This window comes from Leucoraja erinacea, chromosome 1, assembly GCF_028641065.1.
Source record: "Leucoraja erinacea ecotype New England chromosome 1, Leri_hhj_1, whole genome shotgun sequence".
In the NCBI taxonomy this organism is placed as follows: Eukaryota; Metazoa; Chordata; class Chondrichthyes; order Rajiformes; family Rajidae; genus Leucoraja; species Leucoraja erinaceus.
In genome coordinates, this window is record NC_073377.1 from 63980334 (window position 1) to 63990408 (window position 10075).

Sequence of the window (10075 nt, forward strand, 5' to 3'; positions counted from 1 at the left end):
CCACTCACATCTGCCCCCTCTATCTCGCTGTTATACCCCTCTCTCCCACTACCTGGCACCCCCATTCCTCAGATTAAATATATTTTTACACATAAATCATGAATAAAGATAAGAATTTATACACAGTTTATACAGTCAGTGCTTCATTAGCTTTTTCTTTATAGCGAGTGACCTTTGACAAATCCCATGATTGCAGGAAATGAAATTCACACAAGGCCTATCATAAGTGAAAAGTGGTTGTTCCTACTGTCCCTTCATTAGTTTATTTAAGAACTCAAAGTACTGGAGTAACTTCAGTCTGGGGTCTGAAGATGGGTTTTGTCCGGAAATGTCACACGTTTCTTCTCTCCATAGATGCTCCGCTGAGTTGCTCCAGCACTTTGTGTCTATCTTCGGTATAAACCATCATCTACAGTTCCTTCCTACTCTGTAGTAGCTCAGCGGGTCAGGCAGTATCTCTAGAGGACATGAATAGGCGACCTTTATGGGTGGGGACCCTTCTTCAGAACGTGTCCTCCAGAGATGCTGCCTGGCCCACTGAATTACTCCAGCATTTTTGTATTAATAATATTAGTTGCTTAATATAATTTATTTTGAATGTATAAAACCATGTTATATGTTGCATGTACATATTGTTTTACTTGTGTGTGTGATTATTGTTAAATCGTGGAGCTCACGGTCCCTGGTTAGATGGAGAAGCAGCTGGATGACCTCAGGGCCATCCAGGACAACGAAAAGGACCTACAGTGAGGTTGTCACGCCGAGGATACGGAAAGAATGAAGGCGTGTGACTGAGAGAAAGGGTGCCAACCGTGGAGTGCAAGAGGCCCAGGTGGCTGTGCCTAATGAAAACAGGTACACCCTCTTGGGAACTGTCGGTGGAGACAGCGCTACCAGTCCGAGCGGCGGACACGTCGGTAGCTCCAATCCTCGAGATGGGACTTTACCGGCGAGAACGACGACGAGCAGAGCCATAGTGGTGGGTGACTCCATTGTCCGAGGAGTGGAAAGGAGATTCTGTGGTGGCAAACGAGACACGAGGATGGTCTGTTGCCTCCCTGCTGCCAGGGTTCAGGATGTCACGAGCCGAATTCAGAACATTTTCGAGAGGGAAGGTGAACAGCCGGCAGTAGTTGTGCATGTAGGCACAAACGACATCAGGAAGAAGAGGAAGGAGGCTCTACAACGCGAGTTCAGAGAGTAATGCCCCTGTCCCACTTAGAAAACCTGAACGGAAACCTCTGGAGACTTTGCGCCCCACCCAAGGTTTACTTGCGGTTCCCGGAGGTTTTTGTCAGTCTCCCAAATGGTCGAAAGTGGTTTCCTTTTCTTCTATGTTCCGGCGATTATTTAAAAAAATTCAAAACCGGCCGCGACTAAAAATAGGTTGCCATTTAAAAAATTGGTCTGAAGAAGGGTTTTGGCCCGAAACGTTGCCTATTTCCTTCGCTGCATAGATGCTGCCGCACCCGTTGAGTTTCTCCAGCAATTTTGTCTACCTTCGATTTTCCAGCATCTGCAGTTCCTTCTTGAACAAACACTGGTAAGTGATAGTTGGATACAGGCGATAGGGTTTTTGATTGTCAGATGGTTGCACAGAGGCCAGAGATGAAAATATAAAAAGTGTGAGATAACAAATGATAGAAAAGGAGCAAAATGTGAAGATAGAGATAGTAATATAGGTGGAAAGGGAGAAATGGGTGCACATCCAGGTGGGGGGCGGAAAAGGGGGGGATGCGTATGGGGAAGGGGAGGAGGGGGAGGGTCTTTGTAAATTAGTGACATAAAATTGGAGAATTCAATGTGCATAACATTGGGTTATTAGCTAACCAAGCAGAATATCGGGTGTTGTTCCTCACATCTGCGTGTGGCCGCACTCTGGCAATGGAGGAGGCCCAGGACATAAAGGTCAGCATGGGAATGGGAATGGCAATTAAACTGGTTAGCAACCGAGAGATCCAGCCGTCTCTGGCAGACTGAGCGCAGCAAATGTTCGGCGAAAACTTTGACAAGTGTTTTTGTCTTTTCATCTCTGTCATTTGTCCATCCAACCAACAATTAAAATCCTTCTCTCCTGTATCCACTTATCATTTGCCAGTCACCTATCCATGTTCTCCAAAGCTGCTGCCTGGCCTGCTGAGTTACTCCAGAACATTGTGCCTTTTTAAGCTGAAAATAGGATTTTGTTTACTATGATTTTCATATGAATTATATTAAGCCAGTGATAGATGGTTATCACCTGGAACAATTTCATGCAAGGCACATGGTGTCCTGATTTGGAAACGTATTGCCATCTCCTGATCTTCACAGGATCAAAAATCAGTAACACCTTCATTTTAGTTTAGTTTAGAGATACAGTGCGGAAACAAGCCCGAGTCCACACCCACCTGCCATCCCAGGACATTAACACTACCCAACACACACCAAGCACTATTTTACATTATACCAAGTTAATTAACCTACAAACCTGGATAGACACAAAATGCTGGAGTAACTCAGCGGGGCAGGCAGCATCTCTGGTGAGAAAGAATGAGTAACGTTTCAGGTCGAGACGCTTCCTCAGTCCACAACCTACAAACTTGTATGTCTTTGGAGTGTGGGAGGAAACAGAAGATCTTGGAGAAAACCCACACAGGTCACTGGGAGCATGTACAAGCTCCATACAGGCACACACCTGTAGTCAGGATCGAACCGAGGTCTGGAGCTGTAAGGCAGTAGCTCTATCTCAACGCCATCGTGCTGCCTTGCCTAACTGCACTGTTAGAGTACATTTCTTACATTTAAAAAGGTACTTCGCCACTCTCATCCAAAGGACAACTAGGCAATCTATCTATCTAATCTATCTATCTATCTATCTATCTATCTATCTATCTATCTATCTATCTATCTATCTATCTATCTATCTCTAAAACTCTGATCTTGTTATCTTCCGGTTTAACAGTCTTTCTATTTGCGCTAAAATGATTCACGATAGCGCTACGATTTTTCACCAGTTCACTCACCGTTCTCCTATGCTGTGAGCGTAGAAAGTTTCATTCTGATTGGTTGAATGTCGCAAAAGTTAGCGAGGTTTAAAAATCTTAAAAACCACATGTGCGCAGATCGATCTTGGATTAGTCTCTTCCCCTGTCACTCCTTGGGACGGTCCGCCCCTTCCTGCGCCATGGCGTCTTTACTGGAGCTGAGAATGGCCGGCGGAGGGTTCCAACCAGACTTTCGGAGGGACCCAAAGCAGCCCAGCCCAGCCCTGCTCCAAGCAGCCCAGCCCAATCCCAAGCAGCAGCCCAGAGTCGGAGACCCGACCCAGCCCAGCCAAGAGTCGAAGACCCAGCCCAGCCCGGGGTGGAAGATATCGTCGATGTCGCCAAACGAAAAGCGGAGACTCTGATCCCAGCGGAGGAGAACGACCAGCGGCCGTTGTGAGTCCTCATCGCACCGCCAATTCCAGCCACTTCCCCACAACCCCCCCACCCCCCCACTTCCACTACTTTATTGCAACACCTATTAAAGTAAGGCCAGCATTGCAAACAATTCACAGGTGAGATTTCTTACATTCTTTGCTGAGGTATGAAGATTGTTAATAATATATTTTATTACAATCTTTAAATATTGATGAAAACAATAAGTAGTCCATGCTGATAATTTCCACCTTCTAAATTGGTAGGAAATTACTGTTTGTGTTAAGTGCTTTGTCGAAAGCAATTTAAAGATGGTAAAGCTTGATGATTAAATATATATAAAGCTTGGTGATTAGACTGAGACAGCACCATTATGGCAGAGCAGAGAAGATGTTGATCTCTGCCCATGTGGGGTAGGATCAGCTTACGAGCCTCTCATCAAACTCTTATAAAGGCAATTAATCCCATGTGAGCTGTGGTGAACATTAAATTCTGGAATAATGTTCAAGTGAGTTTGATGGTCAAATGAGAGTTTCACATTATTTTAAATTTTGCAATATAAAATTTACAAGAATTCAGAACTCTGTGGAAACTCTGCACAATATTTTTTGGAAGCAGCTCTTATTGATGCAAGGCTGATTTTGATACAATTGTCAGCATAAAGTTTTTGTACTCATTCTTGGGCGTTTCCTTTTCAAATGGCTTAAAGAGTTAAATATCGTCACCAATGTAGCTTAGGTTCTCTGATTCCTAGGATAATTATTATTAGGAATGTCTACAGTATTAAATCTACCAAAGGTGGTGGGGTTCAATATGTAGTACGTTTTCAGTGTCACTCGTGGAGGTGGTATAGTAGTTTAGATCAGTTTTAGTTTAGATTAGAGATACAGTGTGGAAACAGGTCGTTAGGCCCACTGAATCCGTGTTGCCCAGTGATCACCAATACACTAGATCTATCCTACACTATAGCCAATTAACCTACAAACCTGCACTCCTTTGGGATATGGAAGGAAACCGGAGGACCTGGGGAAAACCCACACGGTCACAGTGAGAATGTGCAAACTCCATACAGCCAGTCAGGATAAAATATGGGGCTCAGGCGCTGTAAGGAACAGCAACTCTACAGCTGTGCCACTCTGCCGCCCTCTAGTTATGGTGAAAAGTGTAACAAATGGAAAAATGAAGTAACTTCTACCATTTGCTTCAAGCATGGACGGAAATCCTGGGGGGACAGGGAGAACACGCCACCTCCATGTTTTGAGAGGTGGGGGACAATTTCCCCCATGTTTTGTAATCCAGATTTTGAAAATCGGTGAAAATAAATATATTAAAAATTTCCGCTTTCCGTGAGACTGTGGGGGTGGGACTGATGTTCGAGGACATCGATTGGACGAGAGAGACGTCGATCAGCAGGTAGTAAGGGGAGGGCAGACATGATGATTCAGCGCTATGATTGGAGGTGGGAGGTGGGACTGAGGATAGATAGCAGTGATTGGTGGAGGGAGACGTCCTGGAGGAGCAAAAATCATAGAGCGGAGCTTGAATCGGCCCATTCACGGGGCCTTTCATCGCCCGTCGCGGCTTAAAATTGGCCACGGGATCTTCCATCGCCCCGCGGTCAAATTGTTGCGTTGAGGCTCCCGACGTTGAAGCCCCCGCCATGCGATAGAAGATCCCACGACTGGTTTTAAGCCGCGCCGGGCGATGAACCGCCCCGTGAACAAGCTGATTGAAGCCGCACAATTCGCGGTGGGTGAAGCTGCTGTTGCTGGAGTTCAAAGTCGGTCACCAACCAGGTCAGCTCTCGAAGGTAGACAAAAATGCTGGAGAAACTCAGCGGGTGTGGCAGCATCTATGGAGCGAAGGAATAGGTGAAGTTTCGGGTCGGGACCTTTCTTCAGACGCTCCATAGATGCTGGCTAACCCGTTGAGTTTTTCCAGCATTTTTATCAACCTTAGATTTTTTCAGCATCTGCAGTTCCTTCTTAAACAGGTCAGCTCCCGATGTTACCATCCACAGGGCTCACGGCTGAAGCCTCCGAAAACCTTTGTGTGTGTGTGTGTGTGTGTGTGTGTGTGTGTGTGTGTGTGTGTGTGTGTGTGTGTGTGTGTGTGTGTGTGTGTGTGTGTGTGTGTGTGTGTGTGTGTGTGTGTGTGTGTGTGTGTGTGTGTGTGTGTGTGTGTGTGTGTGTGTGTGTGTGTGTGTGTGTGTGTGTGTGTGTGTGTGTGTGGCCAAGAAGAAAGTGTGTCTCCCCCTGTTTTGATAGCAGACTATTATCTAAATGGTGGCCGATTGGGAAAGGGGGAGATGCAGCAAGACCTGGGTGTCATGGTACACCAGTCATTGAAGGTAGGCATGCAGGTGCAGCAGGCAGTAAAGAAAGCGAATGGTATGTTAGCTTTCATTGCAAAAGGATTTGAGTATAGGAGCAGAGAGGTTCTACTGCAGTTGTACAGGGTCTTGGTGAGACCACACCTGGAGTATTGCGTACAGTTTTGGTCTCCAAATCTGAGGAAGGACATTATTGCCATAGAGGGAGTGCAGAGACGGTTCACCAGACTGATTCCTGGGATGTCAGGACTGTCTTACGAAGAAAGACTGGATAGACTTGGTTTATACTCTCTAGAATTTAGAAGATTGAGAGGGGATCTTATAGAAACTTACAAAATTCTTAAGGGGTTGGACAGGCTAGATGCAGGAAGATTGTTCCCGATGTTAGGGATGTCCAGGACAAGGGGTCACAGCTTAAGGATAAAGGGGAAATCCTTTAAAACCGAGATGAGAAGAACTTTTTTCACACAGAGAGTGGTGAATCTCTGGAACTCTCTGCCACAGAGGGTAGTTGAGGCCAGTTCATTGGCTATATTTAAGATGGAGTTAGATGTGGCCCTTGTGGCTAAGGGGATCAGGGGGTATGGAGAGAAGGCAGGTACGGGATACTGAGTTGGATGATCAGCCATGATCATATTGAATGGCGGTGCAGGCTCGAAGGGCCGAATGGCCTACTCCTGCACCTAATTTCTATGTTTCTATGATAGCGATTTCCCCCCCTGGCTTCAAGACATAAAGCTGGGATGCAGGGTGACTTGGACAGGTTGGGTGAGTGGGAAGATGCATGGCAGATGCAGTTTAATTTGGATAAATGTGAGCTTATCCACTTTGGTGGTAAAAACAGGAAGGCAGATTATTATGTAAATGGTGTCAAGTTGGGAAAAGGAGAAGTACAACGGGATCTGGGGGTCCTTGTTCATCAGTCACTGAAAGTAAGCATGCAGGTACAGCAGGCAGTGAAGAAAGCAAATGGCATGTTGGCCTTCATAACAAGAGGATTTGAGTATAGGAGCAAAGAGGTCCTCCTGCAGTTGTACAGGGCCCTAGTGAGACCACACCTGCGGTATTGTTTGCAGTTTTGGTCTCCAAACTTGAGGAACGACATTCTTGCTATTGAGGGAGTGCAGCGTAGGTTCACGAGGTTAATTCCCGGGATGGCTAGACCGTCATATGTTGATAGATTAGAGCGGCTAGGCTTGTATACTCTTGAATTTAGAAGGATGAGAGGGAATCTTATTGAAACATATAAGATTATTAAGGATTTGGACACACTAGAGGCAGGAAACATGTTTCCAATGTTGGGGGAGTCCAGAATCAAGGGCCATAGTTTAAGAATAAGTGGTAAACCATTTCGAAGATGATGAGGAAAAACATTTTCACACAGAGAGTTGTGAGTGCCTGCATTTTCTGCTTCGGAGGGCGGTGGAGGCTGATTCTCTGGATGCTTTCAAGAGAGATAGAGCTCTTAGGGATAGCAGAGTCAGGGGACTTGGAGAGAAGGCAGGAACGGGGTACTAATTGTGGATGATCAGCCATCATCACATTGAATGGTGGTGCTGGCTCGAAGGGCCGAATGGCCTACTCCTGCACCTTTTGTCTGTTATCTATTGTCTATTGCCTAGAATCACTCCATTTTTACCATCTATTTTGTGCATTGGGGAAGAAAAAAGATGACCTATAATTCAATAAACAATTTTGACTCTCCTACTTTACAGTTAATGAGAAACTCATTCTGTAGATATGTCCACTCAAATTCAGCATAAACACCAAGACTTTTGACTCGAAACAGATCCTTTTTGTTTTTGCTGCAATGTTAATAATTATTTAACTATTTATAATTGAGGTAAAATTTCAAGTAAACAGCTATTCAGCTACAGAGCACCATACTGAACCAACCAAAGGGATGAATCCTGTGCTTTAGGGAATCCATGGGATTATGATTTTCTAAAAGTTTATCATTCTGATCATTTTTACAATTTGTGTTTGTGCTTCTGAAAATGTTATGATCATGAACGTTCAGAAAAATTTGTTTATAAAGATAAAATACCGTGTATGCTGGAAATTAAATTGGGAGAGAATGTTGTGAATCCTCAGCAGCTCGGGCAGCATTAATTTATTTTTGTTCTTGGGATGTTTACACATTATCGTCGTAAATGATGTTGACCCTACATGATGTTGACTACTTATACATGCCAACCAAAATGCCCCATCAAATGTAAGCTAGTCCTGTTTACACATGTTTGGTCCAATTCCCCTTATCCATGCATCTGTCCAAGTGTCTTTTAAATGTTGTTATAGGACCTGCCCCAAAAACCTCCTCTGGCAGCTTATTTCATATACCCACTACCGTCTGAGTGAAAAAGTTGCTCCACAGGTTCTTAATAAATCTCCCCTCTCAGGTCCTCTGGTCCTTGATTCCTTTCCCTGGGTAAAGGATTCTATACATTCACTGCAATTCCCCTCATGATTTTATACACCTTTATAAGACTAGCCCTTTGCTTTGTAAACTCCAAATAATCAAGTTCTAGCTTGAAAAACAGGATTAAGTTCTCAGGTCAATGATCTTTCATAATTTATGTGAAATTTTTACTCCGATTTTCTCCCATTTATGTTCAAAATCCTTTGTCAATTTAAATTAGATAAAAGTTGTCATCTCACTGCATTCTATCTTATACCTTTTATATGAAAACAAATAAGAGATAAGGAAAGAACTGCACTTTAATTATAGATCGTGTTGAATTATTATTCAGAAGCCATAGGTATTTTACACAATAACAATAGTTATTAATCACATGCAATTTATTTAGTAAAGAGATAAAGCCACTATGTAAATTATTCGTGAACCAAAATAGACATAACTAGTGCACTGTACGTACATTAAATATTAAAGTATCATAGAGGGTAAAATACTTACAGTACTTTTAGATGAGTACAGCATTAGAAATAAAGACAACATAATTTGTCTATTAAGATTGGAGACGTGAAACAGATCACAATTGACCTGGTGACATATTTCTCTGGGGAAAGAAATAATATCTTCAATGATAACTTTTTATGGGCTTCGTTTTTTTTAGTTTAGAGATACAGCGCGGCCCACTGCGCCGACCAGCGATCCCCGCACATTAACACAATCCTACACATTATGTTCAATAAACAATTATAAATTGACCGACAAACCAGTACATCTTTGGCGTGTGGGAGAAAACTGGAGATCTAATTTGAGGAAGGACATTCTTGCTATTGAGGGAGTGCAGCGTAGGTTCACGAGATTAATTCTCAGGATGGCGCAACTGTCATATGATGAAAGAATGGAGCGACTGCGCTTGTATTTGCTGGAATTTAGAAGGATGAGAGGTTATCTTACGGAAACATATAAAATTATTAAGGGATTGGACACACTAGATGCAGGAAACACTCGGGTCCACAGTTTAAGAATAAGGGGTAGGCTATTTAGAACGGAGATGAGGAAACATTTTTTTCACCCAGAGAGTTGTGAGTCTGTGGAATTCTCTGCATCAGAAGGCAGTGGAGGCCGATTCACTGGATGTATTCAATAGAGAGTTAGATAAAGCTCTTAGGGTTAGCGGAATCAAGAGATATGGGGAGAAAGCAGGAATGGGTTATTGATTATGGATGATCAGCCATGAACATATTGAATGGCAGTGCTGGCTCAAAGGGCCGAAAGGCCTACTCCTGCACCTATTGTCAATATATCTATATATCCCAGAGAAAACCCACGCAGGTCACAGGGAGAATGTATAAACTCCAAACAAACAGCACCCGCGGTCAGGATCGAACTCGGGTCTCTAATGCTATAAGTCAGAGTCAGAGTCAATTCAGAGTCAATTTAATTGTCATTTGGACCCCTGGAGGTCCAAACGAAATGCCGTTTCTGCAGCCATACATTACATACAAATAGACCCCAGACACAACAATAATTACATTTAACATAAACATCCATCACATAGCTGTGATGGAAGGCCAAATAAACTTATCTCTCCACTGCACTCTCCCCCCCCTGATGTCAGAGTCAAAGTCATAGCCCCCGGCTGGCGATGGCGATTGTCCCGCGGCCATTAAAGCCACGCCGGGTGGTGCGAGGTCGCACACCGGGTCTTGGTGTTAGAGCCCCCGGTGTGCGCTCGCAGAGTCCGCGGCCATTCCAGCCGAAGTGGTGTCACGCCCCGCTCCAGAGCTCTTTCGGGCGGGAGAAGTGCCGTTGCACCCTGAAAGCGGTCTCCGTCCAGGGAGCCGTGGGCTCCCGGAGCCGTCGTCCATAGACCTGTGTTGGAGCCTCCGATCTCGCAGCATTCGCAGCAGCAGCAGCAGCAGCAGCAAACGCAGC